Source organism: Ptychodera flava, chromosome 7 (genome assembly GCF_041260155.1).
Source record: "Ptychodera flava strain L36383 chromosome 7, AS_Pfla_20210202, whole genome shotgun sequence".
In the NCBI taxonomy this organism is placed as follows: domain Eukaryota; kingdom Metazoa; phylum Hemichordata; class Enteropneusta; family Ptychoderidae; genus Ptychodera; species Ptychodera flava.
This window is the reverse complement of record NC_091934.1, coordinates 6,094,936-6,115,482: the sequence shown is the minus strand read 5'-3', so window position 1 is coordinate 6,115,482 and position 20,547 is coordinate 6,094,936. Positions and strand designations below refer to the sequence as shown.

The following is a 20,547-nucleotide window of genomic DNA, read 5'->3' as shown; positions in this document are numbered from 1 at the left end:
CGAAAATGTGATTTCTTACTCGCCATGATGGAATATTTAGGCAATAAACCACACCCATCGACGGTATACAACGATATTTTGACCAGTTCACGACATGTATGCACTATGGATATGAGTGCATATATGAAGTGAACTGGTCAAAACAGAGTTATTGCCATTATATCATAACAGTACGTGTATATTGAAATTCTGGCATAGAACGTCAAAATAAAATTTTTGCTCTTGCCGAGAGCTCGCGTGCGAATCATATAGCATAATCATATTTAGGTCTCAACCAATCCGGGTGCTTTATTTGCGCCATCGATATACTAGTATGATATAATAACAAATTTGTTATGGAAGGTATCGATCAAAAAATAAAAATTGAAGAACAGTACGTCGAAATTCATTTTATAATTTGCCAGGCAGAGCGCCACGCGAAAAGAACGCATGCAAAATTTGATTAATTAATACCGACCAGGAAGAAACAAATCATTATCTTGGTTATGCGTACTACATGGCGCCGTGTTTTAAATCCGCGGTAGTTATAATAATCGATGTGTTAAAATAATGAATACCGGTACGTTTAACATTGCTTGTTGCATCAAATAGAACAATCCGGTAATAACGAACACATGTGTCGCTTCGATTGAGTGACGTCATCTAAATGATAGCTCTGCCTATACAGGTTTGTGAATTCCTCAGCATACAACATTGCCATGTACCCAGATATCTCAGTGCTATCTCAGCCTGAGAAAAGTACGGACTCCTTGTCGACCGAAATACTGCTTTGTCAACGCAATACCTTTGCCGATTAACAGTCCAGAGGTGCGATAAAATGAAGAATTGAGTGGTAAATCGCAAATCACCATATTGGTTCTTGTAAGGACGAGGTACCCACCTATCCAAACACGAGCGGTTAACATGTTAGAAGAAACTGAGGACACTTCTTCGACAGGACGGTTGGACCAGAAAACGACGGGGCGATTTGACAAGAGGGTGAACAGATGGGATATAAACACTCGGATAATGCAACGTTTTTTCCGAAGTGAATGTTTGAGTATGCAGTCCCTCATTGGGACCACTGCCGTGTAAAGCATGGACCATCGATGTATAGGGAACGAGTGAAGATTACTCCGGACTAGCCTGGTAGGGCTGTGCTTGGAGGATAAAGCCCAAAACTAAGCAGATGTGCACATTAAAAACATGAAAAAACAGTGTCCTTACAACTTAACCAAATGAAAGAAAAGTCGGAATTAAACGCTGGTCTGTGAAACATAAACCACCCAAAAAAGTTATAATCAAAGTTGGTAAGATTATAAGCGAATCAGGAATGAAAATTGCTAAATATGTAAAGGACATGCACACAAACAGATACTGCAGGTGCAATGCTCTTTAATCAAAATCCGGATATTGATGTAATTTGCATGATGATTTCACATAGAAGTGATGACCGTTTACATAATACGTGACACGTAGATTTCGTCTGGCCATTTCCTATACTATGCAATTGCAACTACAACCTGTCCGCCTTTCAAATTCACATCACCTTCTTCTCTCCAATCTTTTAATAATTTAGACTTTATTCAGATTAGGCGGTTCACTAATTTTTCCTCTAACACAAGGTCGTAACATTGCTTGATTTTCATATTCCTACAGTGTTTCAACCATTGCTTCGATGGTTTGTCTTGTCTCCGTGAAAAATTCATCGCGTGACAAAAATGGTTAAGGCCACGAAAGAACTTAAGTCATGTTCTCTCTCTCTCTCTCTCTCTCTCTCTCTCTCTCTCTCTCTCTCTCTCTCTCTCTCTCTCTCTCTCTCTCTCTCTCTCTCTCTTCAAAGATGGATGATATAATAATGGATGATATCCTCTATTAAATCCTTCTAGTCTATGTTTCTCGAAAACACCATTGCTGATTCTGACTTGGTGAAATCTCTTTATTGTACAGATTTACAATACTTATTATTTAACTTTGCATCAACGAATGTACAACTTGTGGTATCTCTAATATTTATATAGAGTTTTCCAAATGCTCAGATTATTATGCTATATTTAATTAATTTTCGGCCCTTGATCATGACTTGGTGGTTTGAAAGTAATTTTACCGGCAAATGTCGGTTATCCAGTTTGTCCGACTCAATTTTTACAAAAGTTCATACGGCGTGTCTTGGTATTCCGACAGACACAGATATTTGATCCATGGTTGACATTACAACTTTGATGTCACTACAGTGACCTTTTGGTGTGTATACGATAGCTTTGTAATGAATTTAATAAATTGATTTATGACTCTGACGTAACGTTTCTGACGCCTGAACGTTGTGCAAATTTTAATGAGCCTGTCTATCTATTTAATCAATATATGATTATAATTCCCTTAAGTATATCTATTTCTTCAGCGTGTGATTTTATTTTGCTTTTTTGATTTTCTATCCTTAAATGTGTTGCAATGCTGTATATTTTATCCATATTATTATTCCCTTTTCAATTTTTTAAGTTGCTGACTCATAGCGTTTTGACGGGAAAACAAATATTATAAGTAGGCTAACGACAAATATGCCGTTTCTAGGGAAAAGATGGGTGCGATATAATAGTGAACTCAGGCAAATCCCGCATAAATACATTTCACTTTACTCACCCCTTCCGCTTTCTGCAAGATTAATTTCCCTGTTGTAAAAAAATGAACTTGAACTTGACTACATATAGACGTAGAGTGAGTATTTCATATCACTGCTAGTTCATTACAATATATTGCAAGGCACAGAGTTTGTTGCAAGAAGAAATTTTACAAACATTATAAAACGCCAGCTTCATCAAACACTTTACCACAAACTAACACGGTGCAACTTTCCCTTCCTTGAGCTCTAATCGACTTTTCCGCTCCAAATTAATAAAAATGTATCCAGACTGTGGGTTACATAGGGGTTAGACTCACTGATTAAAGTGATAACTAGAAAACATGTTTTTGAAAGTCAGCATAGGCAGAGGTGGAAATCAGAACATCAGTTATCAGCGTTTAAAGGATTATGTTGACAGTTTCGCATCTATAGAGAGCGACGACTTCCTGAACAGAAATTGTTGTTCTTGAACGGTCTTCTTTGATGGTATCATGAGTTCTATTATTCAGATGATGTCCATAAAACGGTGAGGCTACTTGTACCTGTTCATTTACTGGTAATTGGATATTATTAAATGAAACACGAATGGGATGTTTGTTTTGTCATTTTCAAAATTCGCGTATGTTTATTCCATGTCATCCGTAATGTACATCATTGAGGCCATAGAAACAATAGCGTGCAGAAGTGTAATGAACGCTTTATGCAATGATTTTAATATATGTTAAAATGGTGGTCCTTTTTGTTATTTAGTGTGCATAAAATATGAATAGATGTGAGACCTGTCCCCTACCCTCACTTCACTCCTTCTTCTAGCACGACACACTCAAGGAGAACCGAAGATAAGCCGTGCAAACGTTGAACAGTGTATTTATAGCGACTGAATTAGTTTTTCTGTCACCTAATCAATTTAAAATGAAAAATCTAAAATAAGAGAGTGTACAGTCAAAGCTGTGTCGCATGTATAGTGAAAACCTGACAATGTCCATAGTGTTGGTGTATAATGATTGAATTCGACTATCATTTGAGCTTGTTACACAATATGAAAAGTATAGGGAACCGCGAAGTGTTGCAGGTCGACTAGATTTCAACGGACGCATTCTCATTATCGAAACAGCGTTTTATCAAATCATCACTACTATATTATCATTAACCTCACATTATTAGACTCTAGGGCTGCCAATAACCGTTGACAAGGTAAGTCAATTAAAACAAATTGATGCGAAACATACACACTGGCGAAATGCTGGTTCAACAAGTAATTACCAATTTCGCGGCATGATTGAAAGTAAAACTTACAGCAGTACTGACGCGATCTAAGGCTATCAAATATGGTCGACACAGAAAACCTGACAGAAATGTGTAATCTGGCGAATCAAAGCCAACACGTCGATGTATGCTCTATCACTGCGACTGACAGTTTCCACTTGCAAATTCAAATCACTCGTGAAGGAAACGAAGTAATGAATCGATGCCATGGGATCTGTAACCACACACAAATGTCTGTCGCTGCACATACAATGTTTCTTGCACAGTGCATCATCCACGTTTTCCCACTCGTCCACTTTATTTGTAAACGAAGTTTGTACAACCGTCCCTTAAGACTTTATACCCGTCTAACATTACCCATGAACACGCAGTGATCGCACGTCGATCTCGTGAGTTGCGGGTCACGATGGCACGAGGTTATCCTCGAGGTCATGCAAAGGTTGAATCTTCAGGGAGAAAACCACTACATTTACGCATGTCACATTTATGTGACTGAGAGTCAATAGATCAATCCGATTTCACTCTATAAATAACATATGTCGGTTTTTAGCGTTGTGATTTGTTTACATTTATTCTATCCTAGATTAGGAAAGCCGCAGATATATGTCCCCTGGGAAAGACTGTCTGTCCTCTGAACTGAACGGCACTTCCCGTCTCTCGTCGGAGTAGTGAAATTTTGGCATATTGTACCCAAAGGGATGACTTAACAATCGCAGACACGAAGCTTACTTGAGACAAGTTTTAGACTTGTCTCTTGGATAGCTGTTATATGTCTGATACAGGAATCATGTCAGGGCAATGGCTAGAGGATTGTGGGAAGCATTGGTACTCAAAACCAAAAAGTCTGACTGAACAGAGAAAGAAATATGCGATTATCATATTGACAAACTTGCCTTGAAAAGCGTTACTAGTACACGTATGGTATGGAATATTGATACACACTCTAAAAATTCGTGAAGAATGGAATGTTGATTCCCGTATTTTAAAACGACATTTTCAAATCACAAAAAACGTGGATGCTGTTTCAACATTAATTACTAGTAGTTGAAGTGTGTTTAATTCATGGCGTCAAGTCAATTTAGAATGTACAGTAATATTGGACCAACGTTATTAAATATCAATTTCTGCACTTAACACGTCATATCTGAGATCGAGGCTTCTCGACCGTAGTCCATCGAGGGTTTTAATGACCGATTAAAATACACGATACTATCAGTTCCCAATTCTTTTCCTGACGTTGAACAATTTTCTAATGGGAAGTATATTAGTATATTTTGTTATAAAAATGTGGTATATATGGTCAAGAGTTATGAGATCACTAAAGGCGTATTTTTTCTTTATGGATGGACGATATTTGTGTTAAACAAAGTTCAAAGGTCAAATGCTATATACATTAACAAACGTCCAATATCACGGCAGAAAATTATCTCTGCGGATATCTAGGTTTGACGACTGGACGTAAAAATGCCCGCGTTCTATAGTGAATGATGGAAAGGAACAGTCACTCAATCTGTCCCAATTACCAACCCCTCCAGTAATATTTTCGATTTCCCGTTTATAAATGACGATGAAAATTACGAAACGATTTCCACATCTGCAAAGACCAAAATGTAAATATTGATATTTTAATGTGTCTTGCCATAAACGATGTTTGCAGTGTACATATAAAACGATGAAATACCAACACAGATTTCAATTTTATTACGATCCTGCATTTCAGTTCAGTGTATACTGTAAATGTTGATGATTATTGTTACAACTTCATAGTTTGTCAGTGTGATAGTCAGCCAAGCGAGCTACATTTCCTTTTTTTGAAATGTGTCTTTGCGTGCTGGGGCGACTAAGTACAGTCAGGTTTCATCGCAATCCATCACTATTTGCTTTGTACACTCACTGATGTTAACATCTGCATCATCTTCCCTTGTCTATCTAGTGTGATCACATCATTCGGATATATGTCACGCACTTCTCTCGATGAAAAAAGTCAGTAATACTACATCTTATTGTCTCGTTACTGCAAACGTACTGCAAGGAAAGTGAAAACATTTGCAATGTTGGACAAATGAAACCGCATCTCACAATACCTTGAAACAATCAATATCCCTCTCCATTCCCCCTCTCTCTCTCTCTCTCTCTCTCTCTCTCTCTCTCTCTCTCTCTCTCCTGATCAAAAGTGGTATTCTCATGGCAAGAGTATAGACATGTTCAACATCTTAAAGTCCGTTAATGCCATAGAGTTACTGTGGCGTAAAATGAACGAGAAAATCACAGACCGAGTTGCAATGTGCAACCCTAGCCTTACAAGTTAAGCTTTAAAAATTCAACTTGTTCCCTTGTCTCAATGTCAAATGTATAACAATTTCACGATTCTCTGCCTTTTTCTCGCTTTGCAAATAGAATTGTTTTAAAATTCCCATCCTGTTTTACTCCATTACGTCTGAAAGTCACGGTGTAAGGGTCACTTCGTACATGTAGTCACGAACGCTTTCGACAGCGCATACGAACTACCACGGTTGTTGTGCTTAGGATAGGACATCGTTTGATCAAGGTTCCGTTTACAGGAGTCATCGAGAAGGTATATTGTTGATACATAATGTATAAGTTTTAAATTTAAATCATATTTTAAATGCTTTTCACATTTTAAAATTCTCAGTATCTTTGAACGCTCATTAGTAGCATGAAACATACAGTGCATATTTCCTTACTTTCCGAAAACGTTTTAAAACTTTGACATTGTTCAATTTTGCGGACAAACTTGAGTCGTACAAATCACAGCGAATACATGTCTACATTCTGGAAGTAGAAGTAGAATATATATTGACGGTAAAAGTATCTTAGTTTACAGGGGATATGTTAAGAATTCACAGTGGTTGACAAATGTCTCGACCTAGGCTGAAATCCTCCCAAAGGACTCGTCGAGTCGGTCGGCATGTGTTCATATTTGTTCATGCAGTCCTCGCAAATCCCCTACAAAATCTCCTCAATGCTAACAAACCAAAATCTGTGGAATCCCCGCATCAAAGATGAATCATAAATTATAGCGTCGCCCTGTAACTTGGGATTCGTCTGAAACTTTGAGCATGTCGAATCTCTTGACCCCTGTGTGTCATCCCAAACCGAATTCCTCTGAGATGCCCTGGTTCCAACTTGACCTCTGTCAAGTTATGGCTATATCTTCTGACACATACGCATTGTTCGTAACGGTTCCTAAGGTGTTTTAAACCAGACAGCTGGGTGGTCCATTAATGAAAATTTTATTCAATTCCTGTTCCGAAGAGTGTCAATCTAAGCTGATCTGTCGCTTTAAATGATGCATGAAGCGACGGTCATTTCTTTTACAACAGTAAATCCAGCCTAGCAATTTTAGTCGCAACATAAAAAAGATTATGTTGAATAATCCTATGCGTGATAAAATACTCCAAACGGATGTTTTGGAGAAAAAATCCAAGCATATATATATATATATATATATATATATATATATATATATATATATATATATATATATATATATATATATATATATATATATATATATATATATATATACACAAAATGTATACTATATATATATATATATATATATACACAAAATGTATACTATATATATATATATATATATATATATATATATATATATTATATATATATATATATATATATATATATAGTATATTGGAATTAAATTAGAACATCACAAATCTGCTTGTTGCGACAGACTGGTAAATCTTTTCTCCAGTACACTTAGATTTTACAGTAGTCTGCTCTACTGTCGATGAATACACCACTGAGTCCGTTGAGGGCTACATGTATCTGTAATCGCTTAGATGTTAGAATAGAAATCACATTCAGAAAGGGCGTTCATTCGGTAAGATTATTCGGAACGTCCTTTGCAAGAGAAAGTAGACCGGTGGCGAGGAAACCTTGGGGCAGCCAATCTTGACACAAATATAGTATTTGGAATGCACAAAACGATTGTTTGTTCACAATAATACCTCTTTTATCGTTTTACATTTTGATGATTGACATGACGTCAACCTAGTTACGTACTTCGACAAATAGAATCAATCTCCGAACTTTACTCTGTAAGTTACAATTAATTAAAGGCAACTGTATGTTTATTGGACCATAGGGATGTTGGCGGAGCAACACGCATTCTGGATGGGAAATGAGTATAGATAGATGTACATATCCCTTCAGTTAAAATGCTGAATATGAGAATCTTTCCAACACTTGGAGCCAAATAAGTTTAATTCACCGTTCAAAATTTATAGAATGAAGCTATATTGATACAAAAGGATCAATATATCACGTTCAAGTTCAATCTAATTCCTTGGTTCTGTTTCTCTGGACATTTTTATGAAGATACTAGCGATGATGGACATGTCCGAAATGCACATCATCGGTTTGTTTCGGTTTGTGACAACCGTGATATTACAAACGCCGTTAGATGTTTGACGATTCGACAAACTTTAATTCTTTGAATGTTTCTTTCAAAATTTCCGTGGTCGTATCTTTTACGTTTGAACACGGTGTCTATGCTCAAACCTTACAAAATATTGATCGTCAAACTTATTATTTGTAAAGCAATCGCCAGCTTATAATCGTAGGCGACATACAGCTGTGCTTTCTAATTTCAAATTTATATGCTACTGTAAGTTCGAAAAGGCCCACCGCCAGTTTGAGTGTTCGTAAGGGGAAAGACGTTTTAGTTTCGCAAAAGTTTACTTTTTCTATAGATACTACACGATGGTTTATCTAACTAGACCATGGTAAAGTTTCAAATGAGTACCCTTCCAAACTCATTTCTCCGCATGTTATTCGCATTATAATGTCCTTTCTTCGGCTGGCAGTAGATGTTGGGTCGGTTATTGTCGTCGACCTGTCATTTGATAAATGGCGGTGGCATGTACATTCATGTAAGCCACTTTTTATTACGAATCCTGGATTCATGGAACGGAAGTACAATATCCCGTGGGCTATTACGCAGCACTCCAATTGCGGATCAAGGAAATAGCAATCAAACACAGTATCGAAATTCCATCGGTTTTCCCAGAATCCAATGCTCTCCACACTCGCGGTAGGTAGCCATAAAATCACCGTTTGTGCTTTTAACGAGAAAGTAAGGGAGGCCAAATGGAAAAGCTGATAATTCGATCTGCAAAACATAGTGAGTATTTGCACCAAGAGACAGGAATAATAAAATTGACGAGAATATGCGTTGATCTGGTCTCTTCGTAGGCATGTTTGACGAGATGAATATTCAAGAAATTGAAGCTTTTTTGGTGTCATATGTGACATTGAAAGCCTTTGATCAGACGTATTTAGATGAAATACGCTTGTAAATTTCTGTTTTGTAATCTGTTGTAAAATTTTACAGATGTGTTTTGTTGCTGCCGTATCAAGATTGACCACTTCATCGGTGAGCCCCATGGTAAACATTCGCAATGACTATTTCCGTCACGGGATTTCCCGACGGAAATCCTCAAATAAACGTTCAGTTATTAAGCAAGGCGAAACGAGGCCTCAGATTGAAATCGAATTCATTTAAACTTGTGTAGTTAAAAGTCTATCCTAATAACACACAGTAGACTCTCTCTCATGCAAATTACTGTAGTTTCTGTAATGTGGTACAGTGTAAATAATTTCTATTTTTGCAATATCAAAGTGCAAGTGAAAAACTCAGAAATCTCTCTCTCTCTCTCTCTCTCTCTCTCTCTCTCTCTCTCTCTCTCTCTCTCTCTCTCTCTCTCTCTCTCTCTCTCTCTCTCTCTCTCTGACAGACCGACTGTAGAGGATCAATTAGCCTGATCTTCTGACTTTCTCTCAGCCGTAGGGTCTGCTTAATCTGCCTTCTCGCATTTCAGTTTAGATAAAACGAGATCAGTTCATTCAATTGTCAAGATCAAACCGTAATTGTGTCGTTCATATGAGTATTGACTATGGAATATACTTCATTTTATGTGCAATTTAAAGCTACCAACAAAATTAATGAAAACACCAGATTATTCAGATAAAGAATTTATATTGCGAGGAAGGTCCCGAGCATAACTAACATTGGAGAGGGCTGGTACAACAGTTAGCATCGTGTGTAGCTGTAGACGACCTTTTGACTTCAACATGCATATGAGAAAGTGACCTCAGTTTGTGTAAATATCACTGTTTGCAAACAGTGAGCTAAACAATTGAAGGCCAGGACTTTGAGTGTTTTTTGGTCAGCTGATTCACTCTGTTTCACAGCAGTAAGTATATGCCCCCTTAAATGGATGCCTGAAATCATTTTCATTCGAGATAGAAAACAACTCAGATTATATGATCATATTTAAATAGAATTGTATCTCCAAACACCGAGATTTACATCGATCGACAGGTCTCCTTTTACCATCTTGATAACAATGATTCGTTAAATATTCAGTCAGCTATCTTTCGAAATGAAAAATCAATGGGATTACATATCAGCGTTTTTTGTATAATCGTAATCACGAAATTATCAAATAATTTTCTATAAGTGAAAAAATGATGTTAGCCGCTGACATTTGGTGGTATTCCATTGACGTCCAATGTTTTGTTGAAGTAAATGCCAGCTGTGGTAACTGACTGGCTTGCCAGCAGGACAATTCACTGAATGCGTATGCCAGTCGGCGCTGTTGAATAGTTTTACCAGATAACGGTATATTTTTGTCTTGTTACATTCGTCCAACACCAATCTGCAAGGCAATCACTCAGAATTTTGTCCGTCCAAATTAACATTCAAGATTATGTTAAACTATACCTTTTACAGTCACAAGGAGAATATCACATCGAACAAATAGAAAACACTGTTTGTAGAAAGCTAATGATGCGTGATTATCGTCCTATATAGTTAACTCGTAGTTTGACAAAACAACAAGATTGTTCTTGAATTTAAATTCATTGTCAGTTGTCTTGGCGTTGATCGACAAGCTGAATATATAACATGGAGTAACCACCACCAGTGCGATGTAGTATGTGGCCACGCTCATTTCTGAAAAGGTCACGGTCAGTACAAATACAAGTGGACATTACAATATGGCAAAGCCCAATTTTGCCATAGGCAAAAAGTCACCATTTTCCGTTTCCTTGGATGCACGCCAGAGCTGTTTATAAACTCTATCAGTTCGCTCCACTGACCGTGAGCGAGAGACACATGTGGTACAAGAAAACCTGACTTAATGTAATGCGACAGAACGTGCCCCGGGATCAACTGAGCGTGATTTCTCTTGGTTTCATATTTAACACGTTCAACCCACGACTTAGGAATTCATGTAGCTGCCTTTTTGACGACACACTCTACACATGGAAAAAAATTAAGAGCCGCAGTAACTTCCATCAGCTAGATCGATTAGAGTAAACCCAGTGGTTGCCGTCTCCGATGTGACTTAAGTTGACAAAGTAAATTCATAGTTTGCAACTCCCTTGGCTATCATTAAAGAACTCTACCATATCGATAAACATGGAAGGAGCGTCAAATCTCAGAGAGCAGAGTCTCTGCTGACTACAGTGTCATTCACAGCTGCATTTCTGCAGTCGCGGGAATAAATGCCAATATATGTTGTGTTCTCAGTGAAAATAAAACAATTACAGCAAGAACCTAATGATCACGTGATGTCTTCTTTCCAACAGCGTGTCACAGATCTCATTAACGTTTGTAAGCCCCTCTCTCAGCTGTAGCCCATCATTCTCTGTCTCTGTCTGTCTCTGTCTCTGTCAGTGTCTGTCTGTCTATCTCTCTCTGTCTCTCTGTCTCTCTCTCTCTCTCTCTCTCTCTCTCTCTCTCTGCCTTTATATTCTTTCATGTCATCTTCGCTATGTATATCTGTTCTTATGGAGCTCTTTACCCGTCTGTGAACATTTAAATTTGCTGGTAACCATGACGAAATAAAGCTGGTGAATTCCCGGATAAAATGCCCTAATCCTTTTGATAATATGAATTCAGGATAGATTGACATTCAATTTGGTATCAAGGCGAAGTTCCCCGATGGATTCATCAACATGTTTGATGTTTTGGGTGCGATTTCTTTATCAAGTACAAAATACACTTAGCCTCGTTTGGCTGTGATTAATAATATTCGAAAAATTTTCACAATATTTGTTATCATATTGTTGGAAATTTACTCTTCGGAACGAAGTAAGAATGTAATGATGATACATACAAAAAAATCATAAAAATACGGCATTTCAAACAGCGTCACCATCATAACAACGTGAACACCTGGTATTCAATAAACAATTGCATCTATACATTATGTTACACAAAACGATGATAAATGAATTTTGCGCCTTCCGGGCAAGATTGTTTTTGCTCACTCGTCGGATTTGATTGTCATTATTTATTCATGTTCAGTACCTGTGCAATTATCAATCGACAGCTGTGATCATTCATTAGAAAAACACTTTCCAATGTATGAGGAATAAATTGAATACCGACTGTGTTTGTCTTTCGTTTGCGACGTGAAAGGTTATTAATTGGGTTAATTTCGTGACTCTAGAAGTATTTGTCATTATGCAAATGAAGTGCTGTCACATTATCTGGCATCCCCGGTCAGCCTGGGTCCAGCAGCGTGACATTTCAGCCAACAATCCTGACGGTAGGTCATGCAATCCGCGTACATTTCACAAACTGCCGTAGGGTGACTGCATTGTAACCCAGTAATTCGTGGCTGTATGCGCAGATGATTATATTGTTAGCTGGATAGTGGGTATACCCAAGGGAATGCCAGCCACAATTGTTAGCTGGATAGTGGTGGATACCCCTGGGAATATCAGCCACAATGGTCCAAATATACCTTGTCAACAGCGCCGGATTAATATTACGTTCAAAAGGAATGCCCCTATACTAACCTGCCCCCACATGGGAGACTAAGATCGCGATTTTAAAATCGAGAACTCAGTTTCGAGTATAAGCGCCTACTCCCTCCTGAAAAATTTAATGAGCAAAACTACACCTAGCATCGAAGGGCATGCGATCTTCTTTTGATTCACAATTGACAAAATTTACAAGATCCCAGTACACCGTGATGTCATTACAGATTCAGTGAGTGTCATATCTTTGTGACCACGACATTCGTCATTCCATATCTTGCTCGTTGTATCTTTTCAACTGAAATAATCTTCGTCGATGTAATATTCTTCCTGAAATCGTTTCAGGGACGAGGTTGATGACAAAACGAGGTTGATGACAAATCGAACTTCGTCGGTATTTTGCAAGCGAAGCAGACCACACACACACACACACATCTCCGAATCTCAACGCCGACTGTGCAAGCCAGTTGGCTCGTGAAGTTCACTATGATCAAAGTCACAATTCTTTGATCGTATTCTTTTGTGTATCTCTCTCAAGTTCGCGTGGCGACTAGTTTGTATCGATTTTGACGCTCTTAATATTCTGGTCATTAATTGATGGATTTATCTGTCTGATGAAAGTTAATTCGAAGAAAAAGACGTCTTTATTCTCTGGTTTAAACACACTAGTTTGGTTTTGGTCTAGAGTTGCAAACCAAGCAGACGTTAACATGATTTAGGATCCATCAGATGTACTGTGTTTAAGCTTTATCTATGTGAAGTTACCTTGAATTGATACTATAAATTCATTATTTATGTTTTGCATGGACCTTCACTGATTGATGACAATGGCGGGTTAATGCACCGACACAACGTAATTTTGTAAAAGGGAATGGGCGATTTAAAGACGGGATGACGTACGGCTCAAAATTTAACAACACTCTAGCTGCTGCTTTAGTGGAAACGTTGTGAGGTTACTGATTTAACACGATTGGAACTAATTTGGGATTATTGGATGGTGAAATAATGCCGATTTGATCTTCAAATGTAATCTCATCTGCTTTTCTTTTCATTACGCACTTGTTTATATGAGTTATTTGTATTATTGCAACATTCAACTATCTGGCACCTAAAACTTTTGAGAAACTTTAAAAAATATGAAAATCCAATTATCCCAAATTAGTTCCAATCGTGTTAAATAAAGTTTCAGAGTCAAAAAAATCATGTTTCCCTCATAGAGTAAAAAACGGGAGAGAGTACATTTTGAATTTCAATACTAGGTAAATGTCACGTAATTTGTTGTCTGGAAACATTTCGAAAGGTGATCCTTACTTATTACACTTGATGTTGAAAGAGAATGGGTTGATTTATCTTAAACAAAGTTGAGTAAGAACCGAAATCGTTCAGTAACGAGGTGCATATTACCTTTATACAAAGCTTTCTACAAGTGTACTTGACTACACTGTGCCTTTAATTTACGATGGGATGGGATCAGTGAGTAACTAACGATAGACGAGAAATTTGCTGTTGCGAGAATGATTGAATAATTGCAGTGTCAAATATCCGACAAGGACATTGCAAATGCAGCATTATCTTGCCCTGTTTGGCAGGGCTTTGTCAAAAGCTAAGTCTACCATGGAACACTGTCAAAGGTCATAGACCGACGAATCTAATTGATGATTGATGATACTGACGTCACAGACATAGACATTTGTCTATCACTGACACGGTACTTTATTTACAGAATCCCATGAACAAGTTTTCTGTCAACCCCATGAAGAATATTACCATTACGTAACAGTAAGAAAAAGAAACACTAGTCATCGCGGTCTATTTGAGAGCGTCTCATTCGTGATTTAGAAATCAGAGACGTGCATACAGATTCTAGGCTAGACTTTCAACCTACACTGTCACAGTGCCCTCATCGACAGTTTGCTCGCTGAAGTACATTTTCATGATAACAGCAAGCATCTCGTGTCTTTACTACCTCCCATGCATCTACCAAAGTGAACCAATTGATGTAGGTATGTACGCTCCATAAGCTTACTGTATAAACTAACCTTAACGGTTTCCCTTGCATAATCCGACACGAAAAGAAATTAAAGTATATTGGCTTGCAGCCTTTTGGATCATTATATTATATCAGATATTCCAAATAAAAAACAATATCTTAAAACGAAAGACTCAACACGCAATAACAGGGTCATCTGTTGGTAGCTTATTCTGGTTTACTGACCGGGTTGTATGGCTAATTTTCAATCTATGCTTGTATCTAAGAGGTCCTGAATTAGATCTGCTCCATGATGTGAAGTACCACTGGTGGCTTGGAAATATTGTATTATTTTGTTGAAGTCGTTAGTCAGCTGAGTGATCGAAAAATGGGAAACAAGATGAAGTCGAAGATCGATGTCATACTGCTATTAGTAACATTGCATACAAGTGTTTAAAAGCATTATGAAAAGTTAAATGGTAACAGACATAATCATTGGTAAAATATGATCTAACCAATGTATACGTACTTAGGGCCTTAAATAGGTCGTTGTTTCGCTATACGGGTTCAAAGTTCGAATACCAGTATAAACAATAAACGTTAACTTTACACAGTAGCGCCATAGGAATAATTAAAGACCCGCTAATTAATAGGAGGAAAATCATTCATTTCAATTATGTCACTTGCGCTATTGGTAATCACATTTTGACAGCTGTCAATTTCACATGCATAAATTTTGGAGTAGTTTTCATCGATATGTTGATTGCAAAAAACACAATCAGAATGGCTGTGAATATAACCAATACCTATTACTCCATACCAAAAATTCCGGTCAGGCCCGAACATAAAAAGATATTGTTTTTCATCTTCGGCACGCGTCGACCTAAACTAGCCATGTCGGACTTTTTCTTTCATGTTCAAATATAACAGTGAGTTACGCATGGCAGAAAATGTAGCTGTCGGATCTTACACGATGTACAGTTCTGAACGGTTAAGTTATCATCACAATCATCATACAAGATGTCAGAATTACCATCGAATCGTGTGTAAACATTCCTGGTCTGATTCTTTTTATGTCTGGAGCGGGAACTTATGAGTTAAAAAAACGAAAATAAAATAAAAAGCCGCGTTCCCGCATCATTTTGTCCGACACCTAGGATGAGAAACAAGCTTCAATTTATATTATTTTTCTTTGCCTTAATGGACGTTTCACACGAAGCCTGATATTTATAGAACAATCCTACTACCTTACACCGTCATTTCGAGATCATTCGCAAAGACGATGCAGACAAAAATTGTTACCGTGGTAACAGAGTACAAGCACAGCTGAGCACCACTGAAAATCCTTTCACTCCAGTGTATGAACATTTTGATGTTTATGCACAAAGCATCTACTAAGATGTGATTTACGGCAGTTGTGCTGCTTCTACTACGGATACCACAGGCGTGACTGTCGGAGTGATGACTTTGCTGCAACGTAGAGGGCGTCTTCACAAGCTTGGTGCAAGGCTATCAGTAACCTTGAACCACTTACCATGTACTCACCGAGTAAATCCTATTCATAGGATACAATTGAAAGTGACTCCGCTTTATGTACGTTAATAACTTCCTTAAGGGCGGGCATCATAGGGAAGGACCATGGTCGTCACTCTACTGAAAAGGCGGCTTTAAATTTTGTACTTTGAGATGTTCAACAAAACTGACACGGTGCACATTTCACTGAATACCTCGCTGCAAACACTTCTCTCTAATGATTCTTTGCCGAACGAAGAAAATGGAATTTTTAAATCTCAAAATAATGTTAGTTCAACAAACAATTGTTTTTTGTCTTGTAGCAGTGCATGGTACAAGCTTAGATCGCCGCGAGACAGCATCGGCAGCTACCTCTTCACCGGGGGAATTGAAAGTAAAAAGGCTCAGTTAACAAGAGAAGGTCATGCTTCCAAAAAGCGAGCCTGGCCTTCTATAATTACACTGAAGGTGAACAGACGTGCCAGGTTTCTACAGTTCACAGTCCCTGGATAGTGTCCAGACAGTCTTTGAGATGGAAAGGAGTGTCGCAATACAGGGAAGGAGAATGTCATATTTACAAGGTGTAATGCCATCAAGGACACGAAGTGAACTGTACATTTTAACCAATTTGTATCAAAATCACCATCATCAATATCAGCATTTATTTCCCTCACCCTTTTCAACATTATCGTTATCTGCACTGTCGCTGTTACCACTATTAAGAATGTTGACGATGGTAGTAATTAATGTTCCTTGTAACGTGTCACCATTTAAGGATATTGACTGTGACAATAGCTTAATATGAATTTTTTTATCTGTGTCTGGTAAATTGTTTTCATGTCAGCACATGAAGCCTTCGGGTATAGTCACAATGTGACGCCACTTTTGTTCAGTACAAATATTTACTTCGCCGCTCTTCCAGCCACTGTAACTATTGTACAGTTGCAGGAAATAGTCATGTGACCCTGAACAAATTTACATCGAGTCTGCTTGCTCTGAACTCGTCTTCAAATATCCAATGACCAATTCACTTGATACCACATATACAAAGATATAGATAAGTTGAATAAAGAAATTCAAGCTTTGCTCAGGATTACACCAAACTGAACGTAGAAATATGAACTTCATGACTTTCTTAAGTATGAGTCACAGAACAGTGTTTCAATCTGACAAGTTCACTGTATTCTTAGCACTGTGACAAGCTGAACAAATTAATTGAACAGCAAGATTGTCCATTTGAATATACTTCCCTCTACACTCCGCAGAACAAGAAAGAGTTAAGCCCAAAGCCAAATTTGTCATTCCTCGAAAACTAGAGGACAGTCAATTTGTGGAGTGACCGTGATTATAGAAATGTGGGAAGATTATTGACAGTAACTTGGATGTTTCGTTACATTTTGCGCTGGCAGATATCAAACAGGTGTTCACTCATGGGTCAAGTAGATCAAATGCCCTTTAAACTTCGGCAAGATATCAAGTAATCTTAGTCTGAAAGTCCATACCGTTCCTTCACCTGATATTGGTTCATAAAAGTCACACGACTCTATGACAGTGTAACCTCCGTTACTTTAAACGTCGTGTAAGTGTCATTTCTTGTTCGTCTGAGCAATTTACAGAAACAGTACACGCAAAGTTACCAATGAAAATAAAGATATCTTTATGCATGTATTGTGCTGAACGGCTGTAAAACTAAGTTCAAAGCTATATCCATCAATGTCTGTCTATTGTATATCATGAGATCTGAATGTAATCATTACGTGTAATTTAGTCATGTGACCTTAAACGTGGATGTGTACACTGTTCGTAGTTGATGAAGTGTCTACTAGTTACGTAGCAATGTGATATTTCGATTACAAGTGGGAAAGCAAAATGCAAAGCCAAACACAAGGCTGGTGTACAGTAGTTCAATCAAGATACAACCGGCGGTCGCTTTCTGGGGGAAAGTTGAGCGGTCAAGAAGTATAGCGTTGAATTGCTTATGCTTTAAAACAATTGAGAAACGGAGATTTGGTTGCATTCTGGATCGATCATGTTGTATTGCTCGATCTCCGAAGGTACGACAGCGAAATACTGAAATGTAGAACTTACCTTTCCTAGGACATGGAAAATGTTGTCTACGCATGGGACTTTGGTCGTTGTTGTCTTCAGACGGTAAATATGGAAGAGTCGTTGGATATACCGCACGGCGTCAAACGCTGACCTACAGTATGAATACTGAGGTCAGATCACAGAGGTGCGCCATATTGTTGTTTCTTTCAGACACATTAGGACTTAAGGCGACTTAGCCAACAACAATACTAACATTCTAAGCCAGGGTTTCTGAATAGGTGTGCGCTGTCGGGTCAAAGAGGTGAGGGAGCGCAGTTGGGTCGTAAAGACTGGTTGACTGCGCACTGTGGCCGGACATGACCCTTGTTTCGTGAAATCAACAATGATTAAAAAAAAAAAACATTTTCACACGGAGATGAAATCGTCAAAGTTTGTGTACTACGTTTTCGCATCACTCGGAGTCTCCTATATTGCTCTGCAAGAGAACACATGTTCTTTTTACACTGACGATTTAAGATCTGCATAGGTTTAACACTGTAATGTGATGAGCCAGCAAATACTACGATAACGTTTCGACCTACTTTTTATGGTTGGCGATGTTTACAAAAACAAAGGGCGTTGTAGCCTAAAAGCAGCAGAGGAGCGAATGCTGTCCGTGACGAATGCATTCATTAAGCGTATAGCACATTATCTGATGCGCCATTATAGATAAATTCACTGACAGATACGCAAAACGATTGTGTCAATAAAATGTCAATGATCTGTCTCTTGGCACGGCTGTTTTCTACTCTTTTACGTCATGTGAAATAATCTTTGGGACACAATAGTCTATGTTTATTCTATTGTTCGGTGTTTTTGTTTGTGTTATTGTTTGATTCCCTCGAGGATACGCTTCTATCATGGAGGGTCACTTTGGGGTCGAGACCCTGTCGGTGTTGGGGACACGTCGGTTGAGCAACTCGAAACAATCAGAACAGAAGGTCAGTCACAGGCAGGGTTCGGGTTTTCAACCCGGAGGAGGGCGCTTTGCGGAACAATACCTGTGACTTTTTGACAATATGTTCATTATTTGGTTCTAGACGACAGATGTGTTTGCTGTTTCTACCCCTCGTATCTATACGTTAAAGTGCAATTAGCGTTGCGTTGCCAATACAACACTTAGTGTACAATGAGCAATGTTGCTGTGGACGAATTAAATCCGGTCGGTAGCGGAATTCAGACGTCAACAGTAAGATGAGACACTACACACATACAGGCTCAGCACCAGTCGAACTGAAGCCATTTCGGTATGATTTTGCGAGTAGAACAAGAACCTGTATTTTTACCAACACACACAAAAATACTGGAAGACACGCTAACAATTGCAGCTAAATTAAATGATAGTTATTTCATCCCTAGTGGCACACACGAGCGGAGAGTGATGTCATTTTGCTCCAAAACATATGGGAATGTTATTCTTCCCCCAAAACTGCTGCTAAAATGTTACGCGATTGTGTTTCATCTCCGAACTTTTTCTAAAACACTGAAACGGTTCAAGTCAATACTTTAATACTTCAAGCTATAAGCGGCCTTCTAAATTTAAAAAGATGGATCTTAATCACTCATACGATATGCATGATGCATCAAGTTTTCAAATCGCAGAAATGTAAAAGAAATTAATCTCAGAAAGGCCGCACAATATTGCATCTAAAAAAGAATACATGAACATTCATTCACCCACGCTTTATCTTATGTGTTTTACGAGTAGAAAGTAATTTATATGCGACATGTGGAGCCGAATCGTGTACATTTCTCTGTAACACACCAATGCCTGTTGAACGTTCTGAAATTTCTGCACACAGCCCATGATGACAGTGACAGTCATTAAGAAACAAAATTCAGTCGAAGTATCAGCAAATCAAATTTTAATATGATATGTTTCTTGTATACCATTATCAAGAATGGTGAAATCTTACTAAAATGACATGAAAAGAAAACCCAGGTTCGATTTTCCTTTGAGCAACATAAGCTGTAATTTCAAGTTTTATGTCTTGTCCTCTCCTTCTCTGCTCCTCAGGCTGAAGCCATGTCAAAACGGATATATAGATCAATTTGTCAAAAGAACCTGTATATATACATATATCATATCCAAACTGCCATTGTCGATACGGGAAACTCTGTCCGGACTTGAATTTAATTGCAGACAATAATAAGGTAATGAAATCCAATGCATTATGCTAGCAAAATTTGACATTTTCTATTTCGGTATACTTCACGGGAGGCAAGAACGAAAGGTATTTTTCCCAGCACAAAATTATAAAAATCTTATCGAACAGCAGTCATTGCTCCCTTT

At 38.0% G+C, this 20,547-nt stretch overlaps 1 protein-coding gene across 7 annotated transcripts in view; it reads right to left on the bottom strand.

Moving 5' to 3' along the window:
* The window catches only part of LOC139136648 (polyamine-transporting ATPase 13A3-like), an 84,937-nt gene that overhangs the window by 46,023 nt on the left and 18,367 nt on the right, over positions 1-20,547 (bottom strand). The window contains exon 2 of one of the 7 annotated variants that reach the window (XM_070704419.1): positions 18,255-18,366. The exons of 4 other annotated variants lie outside the window; for them this stretch is intronic. The gene's annotated coding sequence lies outside the window, so the exon portion shown is untranslated. Of the gene's footprint in view, positions 1-18,254; positions 18,440-20,547 lie in introns of those variants that run through there. 2 more of the 7 variants (XM_070704425.1, XM_070704420.1) reach the window with 2 other exon arrangements.